The sequence below is a fragment of the Sus scrofa genome, chromosome 14 (genome assembly GCF_054392235.1).
Source record: "Sus scrofa isolate SSC_HxYL_T2T_F1_AM1 chromosome 14, Sscrofa_HxYL_maternal_Yorkshire_Landrace_v2.0, whole genome shotgun sequence".
NCBI lineage: Eukaryota > Metazoa > Chordata > Mammalia > Artiodactyla > Suidae > Sus > Sus scrofa.
In genome coordinates this window covers 65,896,623-65,922,754 of record NC_139396.1, presented here as the reverse complement: position 1 = coordinate 65,922,754, position 26,132 = coordinate 65,896,623, and the positions used below count along the sequence as shown (strand labels likewise).

The 26,132-nt window shown below is 42.9% G+C and overlaps 1 protein-coding gene across 2 annotated transcripts in view; it reads right to left on the bottom strand.

Moving 5' to 3' along the window:
• LOC146396625 (uncharacterized) overlaps window positions 1–26,132 on the bottom strand; it is a 506,518-nt gene that overhangs the window by 228,741 nt on the left and 251,645 nt on the right. Inside the window, exon 6 of one of the 2 annotated variants that reach the window (XR_014827715.1) lies at window positions 10,993–11,106. The gene's annotated coding sequence lies outside the window, so the exon portion shown is untranslated. Of the gene's footprint in view, window positions 1–9,711; window positions 11,107–26,132 lie in introns of those variants that run through there. The other variant, XR_014827717.1, reaches the window with a different exon arrangement.

The window sequence follows — 26,132 nt, the reverse complement described above, 5'->3', positions numbered from 1 at the left end:
TCATGCTATATTATGTTTGGCAACATAATGTGATGTGACTCCGGCTGCCGATGACGGATGGGGTACCCGTCAGCAAATGGAACAGCACCCAATTTTCTAAAGAGCATTGTTACAGAAACAAACAGGATGGCCTTTTAACTTGTATTGATTTATTTCTGAAGAATGAGCCCCTCTCTTACTTTTACAAGTGCTGTAATTAGAGGGTAGAATTACCTTTCTGGGGCGAGGGCTCAGCAAGCTTAACAGCAAGGGGGTGGGTGCAGAGGAAAGGCGGGGTGCAGGCAGGAACCCCTGGCACTCCAGTGGGTCAGATTTAGCACAGGGAGCATGGAGGTTAAACACATTAAAAATTCCTTTCTTCCTTCCTTCCCGCTATATATCAATCCATCCTTTTTCCTTTTTTCCTTCATGTCTTTCCATCCTTCCCACTTATCCTTCCATCCACTCATCCATCCATACAGCCAACCATCTTTCCTTCCTTTATTCTTTCCTCACTTTCTTCTTTCCTGCCATCTAACCATCCATCCATCCATTTATACATTCTTCATCCATATATCCACCCATCCATTCATCTTGCCTTTTCATCCTACCATCCAGCCATCATCTTTCCTTTCTTTCTTCCTTATTTCTTGCCGTAATTCCACTTATCTATTCATCCATTCAACATCCATCCTTATACCCATCCATTCATCTATACTTTTATTTGTTCATCCATGTCTCCTCTCCTTTCTGCCTTCCTCCTTCCCTTCTCTCTCCCTCTTTTCTTCTCTTTTCCGTTCAACATTTTTGAGGATCCTGCTTGGTGTGATGTAGAGTGACTCTGAAAGATCAAGATTCCAAGCCTAGCACTGCTGCGTAACCTTGGGGAAATCAATTCATCTCTCCAATGCTAGATTTCCTCAGCTCTCCCATCACTCTCCCCCTTGCTCATTTCCCTCCGGCCACCCTAGAGCATTGCTCTCTTCCTCAGGGTCCAGGCACCCTCCCACACCGGGGCGTTTGCACTCATTTTTCCTTCTGCCTGGAACCCTCTTCCTCCAGAAAGCCTTGGGGTTCCCTCCCTCCCTCCTCTCTGGTCTCTGTTAAAATGCTTTCTCACCAGAGGCATTCCTTGTTCACCCTCTCCAAAAGAGCTGTTCCCGTCACCCTCTACCTCACAAATCCAGCTTCATTTTATCCTTAGCTGCTAGCACCATCTGGCATACTACACATATTATTTAAAGAGTACCTACTTATTTAATGTCAGTTCAGCAAGACAGGACAAGGGAGGGCCAATTTGAGGGTGGTTGTCACGGTCACTGCCGTGAACAGGGGCTCAATTCCCCTGAGACCTCTCGGGATTGTTTGACCATGGAGCAGAATCCAGCTCCAGGGCTCCACTGCCAAGGCTTGACCTTGGAGTGATGACTGCCCCAGGCAGAAAGCAAAAACCTCACCAGTTGTGCCTGGCATGGATGCTGTGGCCTGAGTCTAAGTTGCCTGGAAGCATGCACCCCTGCTGGGCTCCCATCTGCAGATGCTTCTATGGGAACCTCCTTCCTGAGGATCTGTGTTTGTGGGGAGGGGGGCTGCCCAGAACCTCAGTCTCAGCTCTGTCCCTCCCACCGTGACCTTGGACAAGTCACTCACCCACTCTGGGTCTCAATGTTTCCATCAATAAAATGATCAGGTTGGACCAGATCATGGTCTCCTCCCTTTTCAAGTCCAAAAAGCCCTTGTTTTAAAAAATCATTTAACCTACTGGATGGTCTCAGAGTTAGAAATCTTAAAAAAAAAAAAAAAGAAAGAAAAAAAAAGACAATGTAATAGAAGAGGAGAGGAAGAGCTCAAGGAAAGGGAAACCTCTATTGATATTTTTGTTATTTTTGATCTCCTGAGACATTTCTGAGCATAAATCCTCCTGTCCTTCTCCCCCTCCTCCTTTCGTCTCTCCGACCCCACCCCCATTATACTCTGATTTCTCTTCCTCCTCCCTCTTTCCCTCTCTTATCACCATTCTTCCACTGCAACGTAAGGTCCACAAATGCAGGGATTTCTATCTTTTGGCCACTGTCAGATCCACAGCATCTCCTCCGGTGCCTGGCATGCAACAGATGCCCCATAACCACTTGTGTTCGGTGTGAGTGAATGATGATCATGGAAGCTTAGTTACCCTTTATTGAACACTGACCATGCGCCAGGCCCTCAGGAAGGCAGGGGTGAGCTGGATAGGCAGGTCCCTGCACTTGTGGGGCTCATAGCATCCTTGAGGCCCTTCTTGGATGGCAGATAAATATGGCGGAACCCCACCAACAAACATGAGCATAAAAGCCACATACAAAACAAAATACGAAGGGAAAATATGAAGGGACACAAGCTGAGAAAACATGGCCATGCGACAAAGGCAAAAAATAAAATAAAATAAACAAGTAGCAGATGATCCTGAATTCCTGCAGGTCTCTGGCCAGACGTAACTCTAAAGGACCTTGTCACCCAAGAGTGTCCCTTTCATATTATGACCACGGAGGCAGAGGTAGCAAAAGTAGAAGCCAGGTTCAGTTGGGGCATGGACACTAGGAGAGAGCACAGGTGCTTGCAAAATGGCCTTGAAGTCAGGGGGGAAGCTGGTAGACAGGTCAGGGCCAACCAGACCAAAAGAGCATGAGGCCCCTACCTGAGTGGGGTGTGCATGGGGGTTGCAGGCAAAGCAGGAGCTGCAGCAGTACTGCCCTGTGGTTTGGCACACAGGCTTTGGAGATGGAGACTCCTGTGTCTGAATCCCAGCTCTGCACTACAATGCTCCCTATGTGGCCTTCAGCAACTGCTGGGCCTCTCTGAACCTCAGTCTCTTCCTCTGAAGAACAGGGGTCCTTGCGTCTCCCTGCTGGCTGGTGGGGGGTGGGGTTGACATGCTCTGATGAGCCTAAGATCTTAGCACAGGACTTCCCCACAGAAAGGTTAGCTGTTACTATGCATGCATGATGGTAGCCATGGGCTGGCGTTACAGGAGGGGTGCCAACACTGCTGAGAACAAATTCTCAGGCTGGGGCTTGGCCAGACTGCAGTTTCTTTCTGATGGCATATGAGCCACCACCGGGGGCATCTCTTCCTTTATTTCAAAGCACAGCCCTCTATCGGGGACAGGATCCTGTTAACATGAACACTCAGATCGCCAGGTCCCACAAAAGGGCCAACTGACCCCTGGGGAACAAACTGTCCCAAAGGTTGTCCTATATAGTGACACAGCAGGAGACCAACAGCCCTGTGGAATCCTGTGAAAAGACCGAATCACAGAATGCCATGTTAGTGTGCCCAAGGAGCGCACAAGCATGTCAAGGACCCTTGTACAGCCAGGCTGTGCAAAACAGAAAACTCTCAGGAATATGCTGAAGAAGAAATTAATCTCTGTTCAGAGCCTGGAACCTTACCACCACCCCAGGCAGAACTGTGGTGGCCTAGAAGGGAGGTCACCTAAACCCTTAGAGGCCGGAGAAGGGATGACGGCTGGGAAGTGGTGCTGGGAAGACAGGCTACTCCTTTATGCCCTTGGCATTTTCCCAAACGATGGGTCTGAATGGTTTGCTCAGGATCAGGAGACACAAACCACAAAAATCTAAGACAAAAATTCCTCCATTATCCAAAAATAAGAGCATTTCTCTGAAACCTTCCGTAAGCTGAGATGGCACAAAGTTAAGAGACAATTACCTTAGGACACAACTTGCTCACAGATGCACAAGATAAATGGAGATGAGGCACAGATGCTCACAGACCCAGGTCCAAAGCTGTAGCAGCTGGATGCTGAGATGCTGAGTGAGGTTCCCAGGGAAGGAACTTGGCAGCACCACTCACCCTACTAGGGGCTCACCATGTTTCTATAACATCTCAGTGCAAAAACAAATATTGAACGCAGCATTTGCTTTTCCCCCTTTTTTCAAAAGCAAAAGTCCTCTCCAAATTTCTTTTGGTTAGCAAAAACAGGTACTAATATAGATGTTTCATAAAAGAGAACTGGCATAAAGAGAATTTTCCCAAAGCGGGGGATACAAGTGGAAATGGGTTCCAATCCTAACCAGCCACTTATGCTTTTCTCTTCTCCAGTAGGGATCGCAGCAGTCCAGTTCACAGGCCCGGTGGAAAGATTCATCAGGAAGTCATTGTATCTCACTGGTTTAAGGCTCAAGGAATGATGATTCTGTTATCACTATCCTTCAGTGTGTTTATTGGTTGTGACACAAATTCCACTTCCCTAACCAGAAACTCCTACCCTTGGGCTCTGAGAGGCATTGCCCCTGCACCCAGTGTGAGTCTAAGCACCAGGACAAGATGGGCTTTATCTTCTCATTTACCCACCTCCAGTCACCCACTGTATTAGTCTGCCAGAGCTACTGTAACAAAATAGCACAGACCGTGTGGTTTAAACAACAGAAATGTATTTTCTCACAGTCCTCGAGTCCGGAAGGCCAAGATCAAGCTGCCAGCAGGCCTGGTTTCTCCAGAGGCCTCTCTCCTTGGGTTGCAGATGTGTGCACATGGCCTTGCCTCTGCATGCACCTCTGTTGTCTCTCTGTGTATTTGAATTTCCTTTTTTTTTTTTTTTTTTCTTTTTTGCCATACCTGCAGCATGTGGAAGTTCCTGGGCCAGGGACTGAACTTGCACCATAGCAGTGATCCAAGCCATTGCAGTGTCAATGCTGGATCCTTAATCTGCTGAGCCAGGGGAACCCCTTGAATTTCCTCTTCTTGAAAGGACACTAGTCAAACTGGATTAGGGCCCACCCCAACTGCCTTGTTTTAACCTAGTCACCGCTTTAAAGGCCCCATCTCCAAATACAGTCATTCTGAGGTTATGGGTGTCAGAACTTCAACAAACAGGAATTTTGAGAGGTGGGGAGACAACTCAGTACATATACCCAGCATTTAAGTAGTGAAAGGAGGAGGGTGCCCTGGACCCCTGCCTTCTCCCTCTGGCTCTGCCTCTTATCCCAAGCCCTCCCATGCACTCAAGCCACAGAACACCCAGATCTTCAAGACTGGCCACCTGGAGCTGACCTTCAGCATCATTCAGGATCCAGAGTCACAGGCAATAACTTGCTTCAGCCACTGCGTGGACATGCCAGTCAGAAGCCTAGGTCTTTCCGTGTCAGGCCCGAGAGGAGTTGGCGCCCAGGAAACAACTTCACACACAGGCTCTGGGAAGCTGTTGTTTTGTTTTGGATATTTATTTATTTTTTTTTTTTGGTTCAGAGTCATCTTCCTTCAAACTGGAAGGGCTCCGATTCTGCTTGTCACTGTGTCACTGGTTTTTGCAAGCTAAGGAGACATTGTCACTCTCTCCTCCACCCTGCCACCTCCCCCATCCCCATCTCCCTCCTTTTCTTTCTCCCTCTTTTCTTTTTTATGAGGAGCCTAGAATCATAAATATGTTGGGGGGTAGGACAATGTCTTCAGCGAAGGGGGGAATATTGGGGTCATCTTTTATTAAGAGGAAAGCTATTGAAATGACGCACTTGAACATATTGCTATTAGAGACTTGAAAAGTATTTCCCTCATTAGTGTAAAAGGGAAGAAGGGAGCTAGCAATCTTGTTGATCAGCAGTGGCAATTTATTTTAAACTGTCCATTTTCTGGGTGTCAGAGGACGACTTTTATGTATAATCTTATTTCCAATTTCAACAAAGAACACTTCACTCATGTTCTATGTGGATTTTTTTTTCTTCATAGACAATAACCGATTATAAAAGCGGTTCTCAGCCACCCCCCCCTCCCATCTCGTAGTGGTGTTGACATATGGAAATGAATCAAAATGTAATACGCATAATTACAAGCATTGTAAGCAGGGTACAATTAGTGTCTCTTCAAACCAATGTTGTAATCAAAAGACACCACTAAAACAGTCCAAAAAGTGAGAAGACTACCCGTGGCATTAGACACGGATTGGAAGGAAGTTTCTTTCTTTTCTTCTCCCTCTTCTGCCACATATAGAGATGCAAGTCGCCTCCTATTCTCTTCCTTGGTAGGTGCAGAGAAATCAATTCTAATTATTTTCTCCACCCGTCGAGTTGAACACAGGCAAGGAAACCTTGCTTTGTAAATAAACCCAGCTACATGGAAGGGGCTTATCTCTTCTGAAGCTTGTCTTTGGAGGGTATCTCAGGAGGTCATCTATCCTTGGTGAGGTGTCAAGTGACAAGCTGGTCAACCGGGGTAGAATTTTGTCACCAGGATGCCTTCTGTCTAGTCTACAAAGCATTTTGTGGAGTTGCTGGGTTTGGGGTTTGTTTTTATGGTTATGGATATTCCATTTGGTTTTTAGATTAGCTCCCTTGCCAACACTGCAAAATCAGGAGGGGGTCGTGTCAAAGATACGATTTTCTCCTCCTTCTGGAAAATGATAAGAACTGTCCGCATATGACCCATACCCACACAGGATGCTGTATCCTCACCTGTTCTTGTCCCAGGTCTGTAGGCTCCTTATCCCCACCTGTCACTTAATGTAATGAGTCAAACCAAAGCAGCTCCATTCACCTGCCATTGGCAAGAAAACCACCATGAACCAGTCACTGTATCGTTGCTTGGTTCACTGCCTTTTCTACTCTCTTCTATCCCACTGACATGCACGTCCCACCTACAAACTCCCACCACTAACTCCCAAGCCCAGTTTTGGTGTCTCCTCTAATGCCAGAAATTGTTTCCTGACCATGCCTGCTCATGCCCCCAAACCAACTCAGAACTGTGTCCGTCACTCTTGATCTTGTCCTTGCCTCCTCGAGTGAACTCTTCACACTGTGGTTAAATCCCCCTGCGCGCTTCATCTGGGCATCTCTCCCTGGCCTGGGGCCCTGGAAAGTGAGGTCCCTGCCTTTTCCATGGCTGCATCCCAAACGCCTAGCATAGAATCTGGCGCATAGGAGGTGTGAAGTCCCTGTTTGGATTTCTGAATGAATTATTCAATGAGTGCTGCCTCTTTGTTGTCTCTGAAGTGAGGCTGGCAGAAGAGAGAAGGGGAAAGGGATGATTACTGAGAACCTACTGTGTGTCTGCCCTTTGCCCCGTGTGGCCATAAGAGAAGAAGAGAGACCCTTTCTACCTTCCACCTCAATATTGACCAGCTTGATAGCTATTTGCCCCTCAAAAAAGCAAAGTCCTCATTATAAAATCAACTCTGATACCACTAGTTAAAACTCATATTGATATCAATATGTACCAATGGTTATCAATACCAGTTTTCTACACCTACACCTGCATTTGTATCTGCATCTATCTCTATATCATCTATACTTATTAATATCTTTCATCTAGACATCATTTCAGCTTTGGGTTGCTCACAATAGCAAACATTTGGAAACCACTTAAAGATCCGTCAACAGGGCACTGGTTCAACAAACTGTGATGTATTCAAATACTGGAATATGCTGAAACCATGAATATATGCATAGTCATTTACTGACATGCACAAAGAATCCAGCTTGCTGGGGCTAGGTCATGCCATGGCCAGAGACAAAGGTGATGCCACATTTGCAAACTATTCTTCATGAGAGATGTTGAGAGCCATTTCAGCCAAACGTTGAGTGGTCTTCCTAGGCAGTAGGCTCTCTGCTGACTTTTGTTTATAAGTTTCCATTCTCCTTGCATTTTTAAAATATTAATTGTAATTCCCCTCCCCCTGCCCAAAAGCAATGAATTGATTGTAAATGCACTACTCTGGCATTTCTCTTCTCTCCCTTTTGATTGCCTGAGCTTTCCAGCAGGCGCCATAATTCCCCACCACCCAGCAGCATCTGAGGGAATGGATCTGGGCCAATCTCTCCCATTTTGGCAAATTGACACTTGACTCTGTTCAGGTTTTTAGTTCCAAGAGTCAAGTCCCCATACTGAGCCGGATTTTGTAAATATTCAATCTTGAAACATGGGCATCAAAAGTTCAAAGGAGAAGAAGCCACAGATAGGATCTAGGTTAATTTGCCTTCTGTGCAGATGAGGAAACTGACGCTCAGGGGTGCTGGAAAGAGCAGAAGTCAGGCAGGCACTTCCAAGTCAGAACCCTAACTCTGCCACTTTTGGGCTGTGTGACCTTGAGTCTGTTCTTTCACCTCTCTGTGCCTGCCTCCTCTTTCTCATTTATAAAGCTGAAAACATAATTGCAACCATAGTAAGGGTCATTTCGAAGATTAAATGTGACAGTGACTGGACCTGAACTTCTGAAAATGAAGAAACACTAGCAGATTAGAATTGTCACCATGGACTTCAATCAACTTCCCCAACTATGGGAAATATATCTATAATAAAATGTATATAATAAAAATCTTCATCATCAGGATGCCGGGGCTTCTGAGGGGATAATGCCATTTTCAGGTTCTCCCAGATCTCAAGTCTCTACTGCAAGGCCTGAGACTCCACAGGTGTGTTCTCAGACTCCTAGAGCCCACCAATGACCTCAGCCATGACCTCAGCTCCCTTACAAAGGCCTTCCAGCCCAGGGCCTTCTGGAGAAATTCAGGGACAATCTCAGAGGGTATCTGTCTGAGGCTTAGTACACTGGCATTTCTATTCAGCCCAGAGCCTCCTTTAAGTGAGGGAAGGTGCAAAGGGGAAGGTTGCAAAGAGAAGCAAAAAATCAACTCTGGGTCAGCAGGGCAGCTGGCCTAGGGCCCAGTGGGGGCACCTCTGGGGAAGGGCTCCCACCCAGCCAGTTCTCCCACAATGCACCAGGTGCTTCTGCTGATAAGAACGGGCTGTGCAGCCTGGAGGAGCGTGACAGGAATAGACAAGAAACGTGTCTATTCTTGAGGGCTGTAAGAGGAAACTCCTGCTCGGTGAAGTGCAGGCTGATAAGAGAGAAGCAGCCAAGGCCTGGGGCGTATTTTCCCCTCCAATTTTTTTTTTTTTATTGTTTTGTTTCAGTTCCCTTCCTATTAAAGGAAAGAGAAAACCTGGCACCCACCCCACTGGCCAAGGATGGATGGAAGCTTGTTGTTTAAAGAAGGCAGTGAGAATGAACCTTGAGATTCCAACACTGAAATCCCAATGGTGGCTTCACCTGAGGCATGAGTTTGTGGGAGATTTTTAGTTCTTCTTCAGCCCTTGCTAAATTTTCCAAATATAGGTGTACCTTGTTTTATCATGCTCGATGGATACTGCATTTTTATCAACTGAAAGTGTTTAGCAACCCTGCTTTGAGCAAGTCTATCAACACCCTTTTTCCAACAGTATTATTTTAAATGGTATGTACATTTCGTAAACCATAATGCAGTTGCACACTCAATAGACTACAATGTAGTGTAAACATAACCTTTACATGCACTGGGAAACCAGCAATTTTGTGTGACTTCCATTATTGTGATGGTTGCTTTATCATGGTGATCTAGAACTGAATCCATAATATCTCCAAGGTCTATCTGTACTTCTGCTATGACCAAGCATGGTGTTTATAATCATACCAAATAAAGTTGTTTTTGAATGCAAGTTTTGAATCTCATTTCTTATTTGCTCCTAATCACAGTTACTAAAGACGGAGAGTGTTTGTTTTCTGTGATTCAGGGACAAATGTGGTGTTTCTCATCAGGAGAACATGAGTAAGAAGAAGGCCCTATGCCCTTAATCCACACCTCGGGGGGGTCAGGTTTGATGGTTTCTTAGAAAATTAAAATACACTTGGCATATAACCCAGCAGTTCTACTCCTAAGTATTTATTGTAGAGAAATGAAAACTTATCTTCACATAAAAACCTGTACATGGATGTTTGGAGCAGCTTTATTCTTAATAGACCCAAACAGGAAATAACTTGGCCTTCAAAGGGTGAAAGGTTAAACAACTGTGGTATATCAATTCAAATAAATACTACTCAGCAATGAAAAGGAGCAAACTATTGATACATGTAACACCTTGGCTGAATCTCAAGGGCATTGTGCTGAATGGAAAGAAGCCACTCTTGAAAATTCATGTGCTATAAGATTCATCTCAACAATGGGAATGTTCAAAGATAAAGAAGAGAATGTTATATGTGAATATTCTCAGAGAGACATAGTTTTAGCTCCAAAGAGCAGATCAGGGATTGCCAGGCATTAAGAGTGGGGAGGAGGAGTTCGTCCTGTTGTGGCTCAGTGGAAATGAATCTGACTAGCATCCATGAGGATACAGGTTTGATCCCTGGCCTCACTCACTGGGTTATGGATCCAGCATTGCCATGAGCTGTGGTGTAGGTCACAGATGTGGCTTGGATCTAGTGTTTCTGTGGCTATGGCATAGGCTGGCCATTACAGCTTCAATTTGACCCCTAGCCAGGGAACCTCCACATGCCTCAGGTGCGGCCCTAAGGGGAGAAAAAAAAAGAGTGGGGAAGGGGATGAACCATTTGGGGGTTGCTTGAGGGATTTTATTTTTGGAGATGTATCAGTTCTGTATTTTGTTCATGTGGTGACAATTACTCAAATCTGTACATGTGATAGAATATCACAGAACTATATACCTACCCCCCAAAAAGGTCACATGAAACTGGTGACATGAAAATTAGGTAGTATTTGAGTTAATAGTATTTCACTAATGTCAATTTCCTGGTCTTGATAATTGTATTATGATGATATATAATATTATCATTAGAGGAAGCTAGGTAAAGTGTAACAAGGAGCCCTCATTACTGCTTTCCTTGTGAACAACTGTAAATCATTAAAAAACTAAACAATATGAAAAATACCAAAGAAAAATATACTTTAAAATCTGTGTCCAGATGGCCCTAGAGGTGGTGGAGAGATAGATGAGGCTTATTCGAAAGAACCGTAAGACATGGTTCATCATCTCACTGAAATGTTAACAAGATCACAACTACTAATCATCATCTCCAGAGCCAGAGGGGCCTAAGAGGGTCATATGATATAATAATCATGGAGCAACTATAGCCAGTTATGTTTTCCCAGCTGACCAGTTGCTACCCCACCCTAAATCTTAAAAAATAATGACAACAACAATTTAACTAAAAATACAGCATTTCTTTTAAGCTAATGTCAATAACAGAATTACCCAGTGATGAAGAGTATGGAGTCAGGATTCAGGGAAACTTGGGTTGATGCTGGCTCCTCTACCTAGTTGTGTGGCCTCAGGCAGGTATACGCTCTAAGTGTCTCTGAAGATGGACTGTCAATATGAAAACAGGATGTATCAGGATCTTTTCAGATTCAAGTGACAGAAAACCAATTCAAATAGCTTGAGAGACAGGAAATGTATTAGCTAATGTAGCTGTAGAGTCCAAGGGAACTAGCTCCAGGAATGGCTGGATCTAGGTGCTTAAAGAGTGCTCTCAGGATTCTGATTCATCTCCACTCTGATTTCTTTGTGTTGGTTTCATTATTAAGCAGTACTTGACCTCATGGTAACAAAAAAGGTGCCAGCAGCTCTAAACCTATATCTTCCCAGTTTATTAGTTGTTACTGAAAGACAATCCCTTTCCCAGTAGTTCCAACTAACACCCTGCAATTGAGCCTTACTTCTGGTACATATCGCATGATAATTTCTGTCAATCACTGGCACCAGAGGAATGGGATACATTGATTGATCAGGCCTAAGTCATAGCCAGGCTCCTGTTTTCCCATAACAGGCAGAGAACAGCCCTGCCAGAAGCACATGGGGACTTTTTTTCTGGAATAAAATCAATGTATCTTTAACAGAAAGAAGGATTTGAAGCTGGGCTGGTAAAAACCAACAGATGTCCAGCAGAGAGGAAAACAGCATTATTATAAGGAAAAAATATTACATGAGACAATGCATGTAAAACACACAAAAAGTGGTAGGTGCTTATTAAGAGATTAACAAAGAGCTTTTCTCCGCATCTCCTGGTCACTGTTGCTGATGAGAAGAGTGAATTCACTATTGGAGAATTCAGCCTGGTTTGCCATTTGCACCAGCTCGAGCTGCATTTCAGACAAATCCCCAGCAGCACCTGGCTGCCTTTCTTACAGAGCACTCCACAAACTTTCCATTGGTCCCAATTGGATGGGTTGTTTTTTCTACCAGATCAACTGCCTTAGAGAGTCTGATTCCTTCTTGCTTCTACAAACATGAGACAGTCAGCATCAATGGCATTGTGCCAGGCACGGTGTTAGACATCCTTCATTATAATTGTTACCCTAGGCCAGGGAAGACAGTGTTGTTCCAATTTGCAGATGAACAAACTGAGTGTTGTGGGGGCAAGCAAAGAGTTTGGAAGTGGCAGAGTCAGATCTCAAACCCAAAGGCTCCAAATGCCATTTGCTTTAGACAAAATCTAAAGCATTCCCCTCAGTATCCCCAATATTTCACATGTGAAATTCAACTGGCAGAGCTGACCTAAGCATGGAGCTCCCATCCACCTGCTCCCTAGAATCCCTCATTTTCATCCTAATGGGCTGCTATTTCTCTCTTTTTATGATGCTGATCTACTGGAGGCCAGGGCATTAATATCACTGTAAACCAAGCCTGCCATTGAGCAATTAGAGACGCAATTGCTTCCTCTGCTCCACTTTCACCAGAGAGCAAAAAGAACATTTCATCCTGCATGCCACATGCCATACCAGGACAGGAGCACCCATTTTGCTAGAGCTGAGGAACACTTGTCTTGCCTAAGACATTATTAAAATAAAGTCTGTTTATCCTGCCCAGCTTGCGGAATGCAAGTCAAGAAGCATCTTTTTGGTGGGTTAAGGGTTAGGAGCCAAGGAAGTCCCCTCATCTTCCAAGCCAAGTACACTGTTCCCTCTCCACTCAATTTCTCCCCCTTCAATTCACACAAACATGCACGCATGCACACATGCAGGCGTGCCTATGGGCTATTTCTTCCTCTTGAAGCGATATGAAAATGCTTCTTTTATCTTCATCTTTTCCATTTTTTTTTTCCTGTGGGAAGGGTGGCTGCTATTGTTATTCTCTGTGTATGTATAAACATGTGCATGTGCATGTGTGTGTCTGCGTGTATATATTTCCTGGTCATTTTTTCCCCAACTGCATCTCCACAAAGAGTCAAAATTCAACCATGTTTGGAAAATAAATAGTGCTAGCATCACATTTATTAAAGCTAGAGCCCGTTGTCAAGGGCAGCCTGGCTATTGGGTACCTCATGAGGGTCTTGAGAGAAACAGAATAACTCACACGGCCAGGTTCTTGGGCTGAGCTGGGAGCATGCATTTCACTCCTCCTTCCAATGCACAGATTTCTTGGGGTCTTTGTTTCCTAGTGTGGCTGGAGTTGGACACACAGAAGGGCTGACATGTTTAGGTCCAAACCACTGTGCTTGTTTACTCCTAATCATTTTAACAAAATTTCCAGTTTACTGAGGGCCTACTGTGTGCCAACAACTGCATGACAGTTGGATCCACATTGAGTCTAGTTTTCCAGAGGTGATTCACCCAGCATTTGCTACAGAATCATATGTACAATGGGCTCTTAGTATTAGTGATGATAATAATAGCTAACATTTATTTGCATACTGTATCCTAGGCAGGTTACAAATCATTACATAGTATCACTATTTTGTAGATTAATATTACATATTTAGTAATAATGTTCTTGTTTTAATGAAAAGTAACTTGAACATACAGACATGAATATAGAAAATATGTAGTAAACACCAGCTTTTAAAAATCTTCATGCTCTATTTGCTCCAGAGTTTTTTCTTCTGGAACAAGACATCACAGCTGTAGCCAAGGTCCTTATGTGCCTACCCTGATTCCAATTTTCTCTTTTACTTTCCAACTAGAAGTCTAAATTTGGAAATTATTATGCCAATAGATGTTTTAAAATGTTTATTACATGATTTTAAATTTGTAAACATTATACTTTACAGGTCTTTAAACTTTATATAACTGGTATCCAGTGTATCATTCTGTATTTTTCTGTTTCCTTCCCACTTTATGTAGATTATCATGTTTAATCCTCACAATAGCCCTAGGTGGCTAGAACCATTTTACTGATGAGGAAAGGGAAGCACAAGGGGGATTAAAACCCTTACCCTAAATTACCTTATGTTAAACACGAGTCTAGAGTGTGACTCAGCTGTTCTATGCTTAAGTGTATCCCCCTAAGAAATGAGTGCTTAGGGACCCAAAAGATGTACAAGAATGTTCACAGGATCTTTATTCATAAGATTTAAATGTTATAAATTACTCAAATGTCCATCAACAGTAGGACAGATAAACACACTGAGGTGAAAGCATGCTGTGGAATATTATACATCAATGAAAAAGAATGAGCTTGTGAGGCTGCAGCAGCAAGGGTGCATCTCACAGACATGATGCTGAGAGAAAGAAGCCAGGTACAAATGTTATACACTGTGTGATTCCAGCTATATGAAGTTCAGAAACAGAACTACATGATGACAATAGAGCAGTGATTACTTCTGGAGGCAGAGGATGGAGCTGACTGGGGAGTGAAATTGTATACAAGCCCCTGTGCCCCTGTCTGTTGAAGTAAAATGCTTTTGTTTTGGCCTCCCAGGCCTCTCTTGAGTCTCAAAAGGCTGAGTTAATGATCAGGAAATGTGAAGATGTGGAAACAAAGAATAGCTGTTAGGCTGACAATTTAGACTATCACTCCACCACAGGGCAGAATCACCAAACGCCCCATTCTCTGAAAGATATAGCTAAAGGCCTGACACACATTCCTAAATTGTTTTTACAGGAAGCAGACCCCCATCCAGATGAAAACTGCTAACCAAAAGAACACAGACCCTAGACTGGTTGAAGCCAGAAGGCTGATGATGCTTAAAACTTCATCTTGATGACAACCAATCTGAGAACTGTGCATGAGCTGATTATACACCCTGCAGCCCCTCACACTTTTAAAAGCCCTTCCCTCAAAGCCATTGAGGAGTTTCAGTCTTTTAATTATGACCTGCCTATTCTCTTTGCTTGGCACCCTGTAGTAAACACTGTACTTTCCTTCACCACAACCTAGTGTCAGTAGATTGAATTTACTGCAATGCGCCAGTAGGCCAGCGGGCTCAAGTTTGGTTTGGTAACAGGAAGGCCAAGGGTAGGGGCTGCTGGGTTCCTGAAAGTGCTCTATAGCCTGATCTTGGTGGTGGTTACACAAGGGTATGACGATATAAAGACTCTTCAGGCCTTGCTTTTAGATTTATATATTGTATTATATGTGTGCTATGCCTTGATGATGGTGGTGGTGATGGTGATGATAGCAGTAATGAGAAATCATTGTGTAACATCATACAGATTATCTGTGGCAGGGCCATTTGGAACCCAGAAAGTCAGTCTTCTAAATCTGCACTTGACCACTATTCTGCAGATATTTATGAAGTTAAGGAAGAAGAACTGAGTTACCTGCCCAAGTTCATGCACTGGTCAAGTAGAAAAGGTAGAATTTGACACTTGTTCCATATGACTCTCACATCCATATCTCTTTTCTTTGCCTCTGATCCCTACCAAGGACAGAGTCAGAGTTCTCTGCATTCCCTATTCTCTGTCAGGATGCTGATGATTGTTTTTCTACTCTTTGTATGATTTATTCCATTTCCAGAAGGTGTCTTCACCCATTTCACAGATAGAGAAACAGAGGCTCAGTCATGCACCTCCCAATGTCTAAAAGACCCCAGGGACAGAGCATGAAACCTGTGGTCAGTCAGTTCAGATCCAGCTGAGAATCCCAACTGGGGTACCCAGGCTGGTCAATACTCTGTGCCTCAGTGTTGTCACCTGTCAAGTGGATGTCACAACCCTGGGATTTGCAGGATAAGCATGAATGTTAAATGAAGCAGTGCCCGAAAAGCATGCAGCACTGTGTTTGGCACATGGTCGACCATCTCTCTGCCTGATTCTGTGGCTTCCCTGGCCATTCGGGCTTCCTTGTTCATCATTTAGTTGATCTGTGAGCTTTCTTACAGCTTTAAAATGCTACGATTTATGGCATTTTATGCAAATGTTGATTAAGCACTCAGCTCTGCACAATTCAGAGAAAAAAAGGAGGGGGATGGGCTGGCATGGTCCCCAACTCCAAAGGGGCAACAATAACATTGACGGGGGGACATGCCAAGTGGCAGGTCAACTGTGCCCTGCTTCTCCTGCAACATGCTGGGGCCACAGGTGGCTCCCAAGTTTGGCTCATGCAAGATGTGAAAAGGATGGCCCAGCCTGGGATGAGGTGGATACCCGATATGAATTAGCACAGGGGGCCTGGGCATTGGGGAATTATCCACAGGATGGCCATCCCTCTGTGGCTGGCCTTTAGTGAATGTTCTACTCCACAGTGGCCCATAAAACCAAGAGGGAAAACAAAAGCCTTCACTTCACAGAGCTACATAAAATAACCTTAAAATGGGCATCCATAAACGTGGAGCTAGTAATTATTCGGATCTAGTTAACCATGCAACAAAATGGAATAAATGCAGCTCCATTAACCTTATTTTAAAAGTACTTTTTGGTGATTCATGTTTATTACACTGTTAACATTTAAAAGAGTGGATGCCCACTACCGTTTCTGCTTTGGAACCCTGCACAGAAGAAAACATGCACTTGTGGGAAAGAGAAGGAGATCCAGCAGAATGCTTTTCCTTTACCAGCCCCTGCCCCAAAGAGACTGTCCTCATCCATCCCTCATTTGGTTTACAAGTATTTATTGAGCACCTGCTATGTCTCCAGTACTTGGTGAAATGCTGGGGCGACAGTAGTGGGCAAAAGGGCAACCAGTCTCCGGGAGCCAGTGTTCCCATGGGGCAAGGCCTGGGAAAGCAAATCACTTCTACTAAGTGATTTGGGGCCCCAAGCAAAATCACCACCTGGAGACTTCAAAACTATAAATCCCTATCCTCTCCCCACTTTTGCTCCTGGCTTTTAGCATCCATTGAAAACAGCCGCCTGAAACTACTAATGCCACAATGGCTGCAAAATACTGGTTTTATAACTCCATTATTTCTCCACATTTATTAATTGATTGCCTACTGTGGAGAAGATATGCACCTTCTCTTCTGTGTATCTGTTTATTATCAGAATGGATTCTTATTTTAGTCAGTGGTCCGCAATCCACACACACACACGCGCGCTCACAGAGACTCAGCAACTGCCCTAGAAAAAACAGCTGGACATACATAAGAAACTCAAGAAACATGACAGCTAAATGATCCTGGATTTTGTCTAGCCCCGTGGATGGCATTGGGGAAATAGCTGTAAAGGGCTATTGGGAAATTGGTGGATTTTGTATCAGAACTGTGATAGCAACGATAAATATCCTGATTTTGATAACTGTACTGTTATTATGTCTGCAATTGTTCTTATGTTTAAGAAATACATGCTGAAATAATTAACAATTGAGTGACCAACCGTCCCAGTTTGCTCATGATTCTGAGGGGTCCCAGGACAGGGAACTTTCAGTTGCTAGAGCTAGAAAAACCCCAGGCAAACCAGGAGATTTTTTCACTCTAGAGAGGGCATCAGCACTAAAATTTACCTCAAATAGTTCAGAAAAAAACTATATATATAATACATATAATTATATACTGTTCATCTATACCATGTGTTATAATATTAGCATATATTAATGTATATATTAATTATATACATATATCTAATACATAATGCATTATTTATTTTATCACAAGTACTTTACGTATTAATAACATATTAACAATATACTAAGACATATATTAATAAATGTATCTAACGCACTATATGTCTAGTATATCTATAGTATTTGTAGAATAGTGTATATATATACACATATATATATAATCTACTTTGATGCACTTTATCTATTATATATTTAAATATGTATACACACACATATATATTTAAATTTAGTGAGGAAATAAAAAAATGAGACAATTGGTGAAAGTTTACAATTAAAGAAGCTGGTAAAAAGTAAACAGAAATCCTTTGTACTTCTGTTAGTTTTTTGTGGAGTACTTTGCTACAACAAAGTACCAAAACCTGAGTATATCTCCCAGCTCTGGAAGCTAAAGACTGAGATCCAGGTGTCAGCCAAGCCCTGATCCCCGTGAAACCTGTAAGGGAAGATCTTTTGTCTCTTGCAGCTTCTGGAACCCCCAGATGTTCGCTGGCATGTGGGCCACACCCCTCCAGCCTCTGCATTCTCTTGCCTCAATCTCTTCCCTCCGTGCATGTCTGTCTTTGTGCCCACATTTCTCTTTTTCCTAAGGACAGAGTCATGCTGGATGAGGACCCACCCTAATGACCTCGTTTTAGTTTGATTCTTTCTGTAAAGACCCTTCTTCCAAAGAAGAAATAAGGTCACATTCCAAGTACTTGGGGTTAGCACTTCAATATCTTCCTCTCTCTCTCTCTCTCTCTCTCTCTCTTTTTTTTTTTTTTTTTCTTTTCTGGGGCAGAGGAGGCGGGCGACACAATTCAACCCCTAATAGTACTATTCTACCAACTTTTCTATAAATGTGAAATTTCATCTACATAAAAAGCTATAAAAGTCACAAATATGCTGATGTCATTCACCCTCTCTGGACCCTGAGTGGAGTCCCACTGCACACAAGGTGGGCATCCACAAGCCCTGTGCGCTCCAGACTGTCTAAAGCAGGGCCCCAGATTGGCTCACATCAGGAGGAACTATTTCCAAGACTAGAACAATGGATCATAAGGGCTAGTCATCATTGGGAGCTGTCACTCCACACCTGGGAGGGACTGCGGTGGGGCTGTCATCATGTGTTCTGATAGCACCTTGTTCATGGTGTCCCTGCGGGATGCAGGGGAAACTAGAGAAATCAACCCCCACCTCATTATCCTTTAACCCTCCAATCTATTGTTGGTTCCCCATAGCCTGACGAACCTGAAGCCACTGATGCTGTCAAAGACATGGGGTCACAGCCCTGGGCACCAAATACAGTGGTGCATGGCAGTGAGTGGGCAGGGGTCATGGGAGGTGCTGGCATAGAAGCCACCCCGCCTCTTTGGGGGTTCTCACTCTGGTTCCCTCCTTCATTTAGCCCATCAGCCTTGAAGGCATTGACACATGCACTTTCTTGCCCCACCAGGCTCTTCCATTCCATCCCCATCTCTCACCTTGGCCTCTACTCATAGCAACCTAAATAGTTCATGTGCAGCCTTGACCAAAAGTGAGGTTTATGGAAGCAACCTCAATGTCTATCAACAGAGGAATGGATAAAGAATATGTGGTGTATATACACAATGGAATATTACTCAGCCACAAAAAAGAATGAAATAATGCCATTTGCAGCAATATGGGTGGACCTAGAGATTAACACACTAAGTGAAGTAAGTCAGACAAAGATGAATATCATATGATATCACCTGTATGTGGAATCTTAAAAAAAGATACAAATGAACTTATTTCCAAAATAGAAAGAGACTCAAAGACATAGAAAACTAACAGTTACCAAAGGGGAAGTGGCGGGCGAGAGGGATAAATTAGGAGTTTTGGCTTAACAGACATACACTACTATATATAAACTAGATAATCAATAAGAACCTACTGTATAGCACAGGGAATTAAACTTGATATCTTGTAGTAAACTATAATAAAAAGGAATCTAAAAATATATATATATATATATTTAGAACTGAGTCACTTTGCTGTACACTAGAAACTAACACAATATTGTAGACAAGGATACCTCAGTTTCAAAAAAAAAATTTTTAAAAAATGAGCTTTGTCATCATATGATCACCAGCTTCATGCTGCGTCTCTGTCCAGAGCATGAGCCCCACAAGGGCCAGGACCATCATGTCTGCTTTGTTCCCCACTGCAACCTCTTCAGACCCGACCTGGAATGTAATAGCTGTACAATAAATTTACTGAATGACGAACAGAATGAGGGACTCGGGTGAAAGAAGGAAACTGTAAAGTTACCAAAAACAAAAATGGCAGAACAGGGCTGACAACCAGGTTCCCTGATGCCCAGGCCAGTGCCTGCAGCCCTGCTGCCTTAGTCATCTTCATTTTTAGAAAAGCTACTTTAGGGGCTCTTTCAAAGGCACTCCCTGCAAACGTGTTTGCCAAGTGATTCAACAGCAACTGCTCAGAAGGAGATGCGTTGTTGCTATTTTCTTTTATAAGGTGACGTGTTTATAGAGATAAACTCAAGCTCAATTTGAACATCTCCAGAGAGAAGGAGCCAGAACCTTCTCGGGAAGGGAAATGGAAAGTGAAGGTTGCTATGTGGGTGAATTGGGAAATATATATGAGAGGCAGGCAGAGAAAGTCTTTAACAGAAGGATATTTAGAATTTATAAATATGCAAATGCTCAAATTCTCACTCCTTTTTGTCTATAGAGTTAGATGTGTACATGTCAACAAAAATTAGCCAATCTGTGTGTAGCTATGGCTTTTAAACTTACTGTATAATTTAGTATGTTGATTCTGGGGCTGGAAGGGTAGATGGAGCCAGATGATGTAGGGCTGTGAAGAAAAATTCCAAGCAGAGGTTGGAAGGAGGCTTAATTGGAATATTTTAGAGCCTTGCTACTCAAAGTGTGGTATGTGTTCCCACAGCATAAGCATCCCAGGGGAGCTGGTTAGAAATTCACATCCTCAGACCCCCAGATGTATTGAAATCTTCACTTGGCCACGACCTCTGAGTGACTTGTGTGCATATTAAAGTTTAAGAGGGTGCTAGTCTATATTTGTAACATATCAACCAAGAGGGACTTCAAAGGACCTTTCTAGCTCCTGAGGTCTCTGATTGTACATTGCTGTCTCTTCTTATTTAACTTCTCCCTCATAATTGCCTTAAAAATCACCATAAGGACACCACCAGGAAGCCCCATCCCCAGATACACTCAGACACGCTAGGTTAAATAATCCAGCCCAGGTGACTAAATGAGATCACTTTATAGCCACTGCCCAGGCAAAGCAGATAAAAAACAATTCAGACTGTTATTTTATAATAGCCACTAACCTGGTTGAGGAGGGAAGGTCTACCTCCTTAGAGAACGCTCACTAATAATGCAGAGGAAATGATGCAAAATTAGGAAACCAGTATTCAGCCACCTCTTAATGAAATAACTGGTTTGGGCCACCTTGTTATTTGATATTAAAACCATGAGGTGCATGGCTGAGGAAAATTTGGACCTCTGTACGCATGTCATTTTATCATCTCAAGGGGAAACATGTAGGTGCATGGTTGAGATGAAACTCATCACCCCAACCCATGCCAGCCTCATTTCACATCCCAAAAAGGGTCATGCAGAAATCATCAGTCTCCTGAGGCTAAAACAAGAAGGCAGCACTCCCGGTAAAAGGCTCTAGTCATCAGAAGTTACCGTGAATCCACTCAGCCTTTAGAACCCATGTCTGGTCTATGAAATACAGGGGAGAGGGGAGCAAGCTAAATGACACCACAGAGTAGCACAGACTAACCCAGAGGAGAGGCATTCTACAGAAGGAACTCAAAGAGATATTTGGGGACAAGAAGGGGGATTTGAATGTCAACCAGTTATTAAATAAGAACAAACCATTACATTTAGAATGGATAAACAATGAGGTCCTACTGTACAGAACAGGGAACTATATCCAATCTCTTGGGATAGAACATGATGGAAGGTATTACGAGAAAAAGAATGTGTATATATATATATATACACATTCTGGGTCATAGTGACTGGATCACTATGCTCTACAGCAGAAATTGACACTGTAAACTTACTTTAATAAACTATACTTTATATATATATATAATACTTTACTATGTAGTATATATACTTTATATTTTAATATACTATACTTTAATAAAAATTTTAAAAAATAAGTGTTCATTGCAATGTGAGGATGGGTAACTAAAATGAACATTACAAAGCCTAACAGGTAGTACAATTACATTTTGGTAAAAGATAGATAGATAGATAGATAGATAGATAGATAGATAGATAAGATAAATAGGTGCATACATACATACTAAGGTTTTAACAGTAGCAATCTCTGGAAACTGGGAACATGGTATTTTAATTTTCTTTTTCTTTTTTTTTTTGTCTGCTCTCTAACCTTCACCATGCTTATTTACTGCTTTTATAATAGAACATGCATGCAAATGTGCTGATGGCATTTAGTTCCTGGCATCTGCAAGTAGTCATTTAGTCGTTCACTCATTTATTCATTCACTCATTCATCCAGGCACATAGTTCTAATTAGTTATGATGTCACAGGCCTAGGGGTGGGGTTTAATTTACCAAGATAAGTGACTCCTATCTCTGTCTCTCTGTCGGTCCTATTCTGGTCAGAGACAAAGATACATGGCCATGAAGCTGATCTATCTATACCTGAGGTTACAATGAGCGTGGAAGCAGAGAGATGTACTTGCTATGAGGGGAGGGAGGTCTATGCCATGGATACCAGGAAAGGAAGTTGGGGTGGGAGTGGGGTGAGAGATGACACTGCAGGGCTTGACCCCACCTAGGTCTTGCTCTCTTGGCTCCATCATTCTGATCTTTGAATTTCTAAGATGTGCCAAACTCTTTCTTACCTCAGGACCTTGGCACATACTATTCATTCAGTGTGGAATGCTCAGACCTGTCCCCAAATGTGCGCACATGCCCCTACACACACACACACACACACACACACACACACACACACACACACACACACACGATTCATATGTACTGCTTTATTTCTATCAGTTTTACACCTACTCATCTTCCAGGTCTCAAATGTAACCACTTCCTGTGGGATTTAATCCTTGACTCCCCAGGCCAAGCCTCCTATCACTTATCCTACAGAACGTTTTCTTAACCTTTTCAGCATTTTGTAGGACAGTTTATTAATCTATTTATTTTGAAATTCATTGCTCAAAATCATGAAGACAACCCCATGCCTTGTTCATTTCCATAACCCTACATCTTAGGACAAAGGCCAGCCAGAGCATTTCCTCAATAAATATTTGCTGCCCAACAAAAGAACAAATTATTTTAATGGTATGATTCTGGAAAAGTCCATACTCATATTTTTGTTTCTTTAGTCCATTCTGATTTAAATAGGAACAACAGCACCTGCTGGCATTTATGGAGGACTTGCTGTCACCCTAAATCACTGTCAACAATTTAACCCGCATTATCTTAGCAAATACCATCAGCCACCCTTGAGGTGAATAATAGTAATACACCCATTCTGCAGAGGAGAAAATGGAAGAGTTTATAGAAAAGTCTCCGTTTCTGAAGAGTGGTGGGGGGCGCTCTTTGCACCTCAGCTCATCTTAACTATTTAAAGAGATGGGTTTAGGAGCACACACATACAACACAAAACCCAGCCCATCTCCAAGAGGTCCGTGTCTGTGAAACAGAATAATGCCAACACCTTTATGGCCGTTAAGTTGGCTATTTATGCCTGATACCCAGCGAGCATTCAGTTAACACTTGGATCAGGGCTCCCCTGTGCTTTTAACTTTCAAAGCAGAATCCCTGGCAGACAGCCATGCTTTGAAATTCCATAGTGTAATAACCACGGATCATGGCAGAGATTCCAGGACATAGCTGCTTGGCTTCCCCCATCCCGGTTGTGCTGGGATACAGGGAGATCTTGGCTGTGCCACCAACTTGGGGATCTGAGCTGCAGACAGAGCCTGAGCCGAAGGGCCCTCCTGCTGACCTCACTGAAAAGACTGGTAGATTCAGAAGCCAGTGTGTCTGGCCTTCCCACTCCCTTCCCCTCAATCTCCCTCTAAGTGGCAGGACTCTGGCCCAGCTGCCCAGTCTGGGCACATTTGCTCCCTGTTGGAGGAGAGTGGTGCCAGGCATCTCCAAGGGGTTTGGCGGGGACTTTGTTTTTCCCACGCAGCAGCCTTCTCAGAAGCAGCTTCTTTGCTGCCTGACTCGGCTTTGCTCAGACACACGCTGCAAACACTGGGGGCCTGGAAGGGACCTGAAAGTTTCCCACTTTCTAAATTGCTTTGTCTGTCTTAATTCCAAGTCCCAGGAAAGCCCCTGGAGTAATGATCCAGTGCCCAGCTTTCCCTGGGGCCTCAGGGAACAGGTTTCCAAAGGAGCAGACAAGGATATCTGGGGAGCTCTGGGTTAAAACTCAGACCTGGATGTCTTGGACAAGGCCTGCCACCCTCCAGCCTCAGTTTCCTTGTCCTTACATTGGGATAGCAACAAAGTGCACCCCCTGGGTGTTGTGAGGACCCAGTGATTCATGAGTTCTTACCATAGTAAGTAGTGAGTGCCTACTGAATACCATATTATGATTACATATCTGACATACATCATTTTATTCTCACAGCCAATATGGAAAATCAGAAGTTTTTTTACCTCTTGCTATTGAAGAGTTGTAACTAAAGCTCAGAGAGAGGTAGAGTAACCTGGCCAAGATCACAGAGCAGAGCTGGGATTCAAACTCAGGCTTGTATGACCCCAGAGATTGAGTTTTACATGCTATGAAACCCCTAAGCCATGCTCCCAGCTACTGACTGCTCTATTGCCCCCAGAATGCTGTAGGCTGTGCACTGTTACATGCACAGTAAGAATCACAATGGTAATAATTTAAATGTATTGAGAACTGACCACATGTCACATGCTGTTATGTGAATTACTTCCTTTACATCATTTAGTTGTAGCCTTTGTGGTGATGAATTTAGGTTGGTCTGGACCAGAAAATGAAGCACTTTCAAAACTGACAAAAGATCCTCATCTTCAGTCCATAGGGAGCCATAGTAGGTTTGCACATGAAACCCTGATGTGATCTGATTGGCTTGTGTTGGGGATGGTTCTGGCTACCAAGATGAAAATGGATGAGAGGGATGAAAGAAATCAAAGATGATACAAACAGGTGGAAAGATATACCATGTTCTTGGATTGGAAGAACCAATATTTGTCAAAATGAGCATACTACCCAAGGCAATCTACAGATTCAATGCAATCTCTATCAAATTACCTATGGTGTTTTTCATAGAACTAGATCAAAAAAATTTTTAATTTGTTTGGAAACAAAAAAGACCCCAAAGAGTCAAAGCAATCCTGAGAAAGGAAAGTAGAACTGGAGGAATCAAGCTCCCTGACTTCAGACTATACTATAAAGCTACAGTCATCAAAACAGTATGATAGTGGCACAAAAACAGAAATATAGATCAATGGAACAGGAGAGAAAGCCTAGAAATAAACCCAAGCACCTATGGTTAATTAACCTATGACAAAAGAGGCAAGAATATACAATGGAGAAAATTCGGTCTCTTCAATAAGTGGTGCCGGGGAAACTGGACAGCTACATGCAAAAGAATAAAATTAGAACATTCTCTAACACCATACACAAAAATAAACTCAAAACCTAAATGTAAGACCCGCTACTATAAAACTCTTAAAAGAAAAACACAGGCCACACACTCTCTGACATAAACTGCAGCAATATCTTCTCAGATCCACCTTCTAGAGTAATGACAATAAAAACATAAATAAACAAATGGGACCTAATTAAATTTAAATGTTTTTGCACAGAAAACGAAACCATAAGCAAAACAAAAAGACAATGCTCAGAATGGGAGAAGATATTTGCAAACAAAGCAACTGACAAGGGATTAATCTCCAAAATATACAAATATCTCTTGCAGCTCAATATCCAAAAACAAACAACACAATAAAAAATGGGCAGAAGATCTAAATAGATATTTCTCCAAAGACGACATATGGATGGCCAAAAAACACATGAAAAGATCCCGAACATCACTAATTATTAGAGAAATGCAAATCAAAACTACTATGAGGTAACAGCTTATACCAGCTAGAATAGCCATCATCAAAAAGCCTACAAACAATAAATGCTGGAGAGGGTGTGGCGAAAAGGGAACTCTCTTACACTGTTGGTGGGAATGTACATTGGTGTACCCACTATGGAAAAGAGTATGGAGGTTCCTTAAAAAAACTAAAAATGGAACTACCATAAGATCTAGCAATCCCACTCCTGGGCCTCTATCCAGAGAAAACCTTAATTTGAAAAGATACATGCACCCCAAAGTTCATTGCAGCACTATACCCAAGACTTGGAAGCAATGTAAATGTCCACCAACAGAGGAATGGATAAAAACGTGTACATATACACCATGGAACATTACTCAGCCATAAAAAAGCATGAAATAATGCCATTTGCAGCAACATGGATGGACCCAGAAACTATCATGCTAAGTGAAGTTCGTCAGACAGTAAAAGACAAACATTACATAATATCACCTATATGTGGAATCTAAAAAAAAAGGGATACAAATGAAGTTTTTTTGC